Genomic DNA, 4176 nt, shown 5'->3' with positions numbered 1-4176 from the left:
GCCGAGGGTTTCGGCAAGAAGAGGTAAATGTGCACAGGCTAAGTGCGTACTCCACTTGGAGAGCCTATCGCTCTGTGTTTACCTGTTTACTTTCACAGGTAGTTCAAACAGGCCGCGTGTCTTTTTTCACTCTGACAGTGGCCAGTATGCAGACTGGTTTTTGCAGAGCGGGACGAGTTAACGGGACCAACACTGGGAAATGTTCTCAGTCCAGTAAATCTACTCAGGATCCTTTTATACTGCTGTTGTGTGCAATTGTGCAAAATTAATCTGGTGCAAAAATACATGCCAGATTTTAAACCGTTGTTATTTTTCTTTAAATATGAAGATTGTCTCATTATCATTATAGTAATCATAATATTTATTACTGTTAATAATAATATTGTTAACATTATTAATTTATGTAATATTGTTTTCCACATTTTTTTTGTCATTATCAGCTCTTTATTAGTGTTGTTTCTGTAATTGTTAAGTCGTAAAAAATTACCTCTCCTGTTTTTAACAGACTCAGAAAGTTGAAACATTGTTGTGAATATGTTTCCACTGCTTTTCCCTCTCCGTGGGTAAGTCGTCCTCAATCCTCAGCTAGGACTGTGTGTCAGCTGTGAAATGTGTGTCTGTGTGTGTGTTGGGGGTGTTAAACCAGACAGAAGATGTAGTAAAGAAGGGCCTCTGAGCTGCAGATGCATCAGGATTTAAAGGACAATGCGGGGCGCGGGGCTGGTGCTTCCCATCACCCGCTTATTTGAGTTCAGTTGACACTAAATCTTCAGATCTGACTCTAAAACGAAACATTATAATATAAATTCTCATCTGACTTTTGTGCGTGAAACTGCACAGTGCATGCCATGTACAAGACTAACCTTTTTTTATGTGATCATTGCTGCTGTAATTATGCTATCACCAGTTTCGCCAGTGTTCCCATTTTAATATTATAAGCAACAGAGCTGACTGGCTCATTATTAAAGCTCGTTACATTTTTCTGATCCCAGCTTTGCAATCAAACGTACAGCAGAATGGACTCATCCAAAAACAATTAATTTTTCGGATGAACCCCAAAAACCGGGCCCCGTCTGATTAATTATAATTCCCTCCTAAAAATTCATGCCCACGATTGTTCCCAAATAAGTGAAGAAAGAGCTTTTTATATTCTTGATTAAATAAATCTTTCGATTGAATGCACAAATAAGAATGCCGCAGGAGAATCCATAATAATGTTGATCATTCCCCTCCTTTTAATCGCTGAATTTCAGCGTGTTTGGATGCCTCAGGCAAGGAGTTAGTCTTTGATAAAGGTAACCCCTTCTGCCTCAGGGTGCCTATGATAAATGTACAGAGTGACAAGACCGATTTCCTCCCTCTATGATTAAAAGCCTATATATGATATGCAGGTAAAGCGGGTCCGGTTTATTTATTATGGGGGCTAAGCCATGGCCCGGGGAGACTTGGCTTCAGGGTAGAAATCATTTTGGAGCCCGTTTTTTTTTCTTACAGAAATCCAGCCACCTTTCCCTCCCGGGCAAAAGTCTTTATTCGTCTCCTTTCCTCTAATGATTAAACATGTCACGGCGAGATTATAGCAGTGCGCCCATGCCCCGAGGAGATGCCTTCATTTGTTAAACCACCAGTTTATTTGTAACGGTGAATTTCATGCCACGCTGTGCCATTCGCCTTAATCTTTTTTTTCCTGTGTAAGACGAATTGCTAAAAAGGGGTTTATTATTTTTTAATCACTTCCCATTTCAGTATCGCACTGACATTGGCAGGAAGGAGGGAGAAATGGCTTGAGTCTCTGGGACTTCTTCAGATAAATAAAAAAAGAAGAAGAAGGGGGGCAACTGTTTGCAAATGAGGATGAAACATTCGGATGAATAAATGAACAAGTAAGTAAATAGATAGATAAATAAATAAATAAATCATCCTCTCCAGGAGAACCTGATCTGCCCCGCTCTAGATGACACAAGTACAGACAACTTGTCCTCCTTGTTAGGCAGCCTGTGTGTGAGTGCAGTAATAACATTAACAGCTGTTGACATCTGTAGAGCTCTAGCGGTCTCTACCGGCACATTTAAGAAACAACAGGGGGTGCTTATTGTGTGCACCCAATTAGACAACTTCTATTAGCCAATAATGTCACCAATATATCCAGTGGAATCAGAAACATGTTATGATATAAGGAATATTAAGCTTTTTTTCCACTTTATGTGCAGGTTACTTTCATCCATGTCCACCCTACATTTAAGATACACTGAAGTTCTTCAATAAATAAGGTGTTACCTTTTATGGAAGCTGCTGTGTGTCTTGCGCTATCTATAATGCGCGTTACTGTGTTGGCTGTTGGGAAAGCAGGTGTAAACATCTTCTTAGATTAAACATAGTTTGACATTTTACATATTCAGAGCTCGGACGTGAGGATGCAGGCCAAGCTCACAGTGAACAGTCACTACGATAATGTCCAAGCAGCCCACGTGAGGAGTGCGTAATGATCAACAACTACTGTAGGCTAAAAAAAAAACGCACAGGCCCACACTTTGAATAAGCACCCTATTTAAAACACAGTTAAACAAAAAGTTCAGGGTCATTCTACAGTCAAGGGCTAAGATATGCGCATAAAATAGCAGCAACAGAACACAAGCAGTGTCTATTTAAAACAAGAAATAAAATACTGTATGCAAACTGACAGGAGCATCCAGTGCGCTTACCTAGACTGGAGGGGGGCTGAGTGTGTTGCCAGCGTTAAGACAGCGCAGAGTTAATGAAATATCTCCAAATGGGAGTCAGGAGTGCGTGCAGAGATAAGCCTGATGTGGTTTATATACCCAGAAAGCAAGTGCTCCTCTTCTCATATTGTCCAAGAGCGTTTGCATAGCTGGCCAAGTGGCTCTGCTCTTGCTGACTGGCTAACATTGCATGGTGTTTGTTTTCCCCTTGCTATGACGTGAGACAAAATATTGGCCATATGTTCATCGGCAATAAATTGGTCTTAAGCGCAAACACAGCTCCCTGCGGACGGTGCTTTTAACCGCCGCGCTGCTAGTTTTCTCTCTTTGGGATGTTTTTGGGACACGCAACTATCTGCTGTATAATGAAGGTAAATCATAATGTCACAACAGCCTGTTTTAAGAGATAATTGTCTGCCTATGGAAGAGCTGCCGGTTGATCTTTATACTGCGACCTATTCTCCCTCGCACATGGCTCTCTAATAAATCGCTTGGTAACCAAGAAGCAGCGCTGTCCAAAGAGCAGATGTGGCATGTTATCCACGCCACAGTTGCGTTTACATTAGATACCCTGATACAATGATTGATAACCAAGGTCACAGTAATTCACAATGATTCGAGACCGGGGCATCTCCCATGAGGCAGACTACTAACACATAATGTTTGCAACATAGATCGACGTGTCGACACTGGAAACACCCGCAACTGTGTGTGAGCTGAGGCCACGAGGGAAAATGTCATTAGTAGCGCACAGGCAGAGTCAGAAAATAACAGCTATAAATTCCAAAATCTCTCCTTAGACGCATCTTAGGCGCAAAAACACCAATTATAATTACAACACTAATAACAATAATCCAGGTTGCATATATGAGTTTAGATCTATCTTTAAGCCACACACACAAACTAGATATTTTACATGTCTGCTGTAGGACACTATAAATACCATAGGCTACGCTTCTGCACAGAGTCAAATACCGAGTATAATTTAATAAAAATGAAAATTACTTACTTATTAATAACTGGATCGTGTTATTTAAACATTTTAAACGATAAAGCAATACGTATAAATGACTCTAAGTTAACCAGTGTGTGACACTATGGCTCAAAATAAAAGGCAACAGATTTATTTTAAATACAATTGGGAGCATGTGTTTATGGGGAAAACTACTATTTAAATACTATTTATTTTTTCCACTTCTGATTTTCCACTAACACAAACACAAAATAATTATTTATTTTATTTTCAGAAAAGTGTCTTGATTCTCTCCATCACATCCATTTACACCTGTTGCGCGCACACTGGCATCATGTCCCTGTGCAGAAAACACCCTCTCCTCTATCACAGGTTGTAAGAAATATCTGCTCTGTGCAAAGATGATGACAGTAATTGTTGAGGAAAGCAAGCAATATGAGGCAAACACCAGTTGTGCTATTAAGACACCTTGGTGGGGGGGGG

At 40.3% G+C, this 4176-nt stretch overlaps 1 protein-coding gene across 3 annotated transcripts in view; it reads right to left on the bottom strand.

The window, feature by feature from the left end:
* nkx2.2a (NK2 homeobox 2a) overlaps positions 1–2837 on the bottom strand; it is a 7817-nt gene extending 4980 nt beyond the window's left edge. Inside the window, exon 1 of one of the 3 annotated variants that reach the window (XM_050061149.1) lies at positions 2703–2837. The gene's annotated coding sequence lies outside the window, so the exon portion shown is untranslated. Of the gene's footprint in view, positions 302–2702 lie in introns of those variants that run through there. The other 2 variants (XM_050061146.1, XM_050061147.1) reach the window with 2 other exon arrangements.
* Between the last annotated feature and the right edge of the window lie 1339 nt (positions 2838–4176).

The sequence above is a fragment of the Epinephelus moara genome, chromosome 14 (assembly GCF_006386435.1).
Source record: "Epinephelus moara isolate mb chromosome 14, YSFRI_EMoa_1.0, whole genome shotgun sequence".
Lineage (NCBI taxonomy): Eukaryota > Metazoa > Chordata > Actinopteri > Perciformes > Serranidae > Epinephelus > Epinephelus moara.
This window is presented reverse-complemented; position numbering and strand designations above follow the sequence as displayed.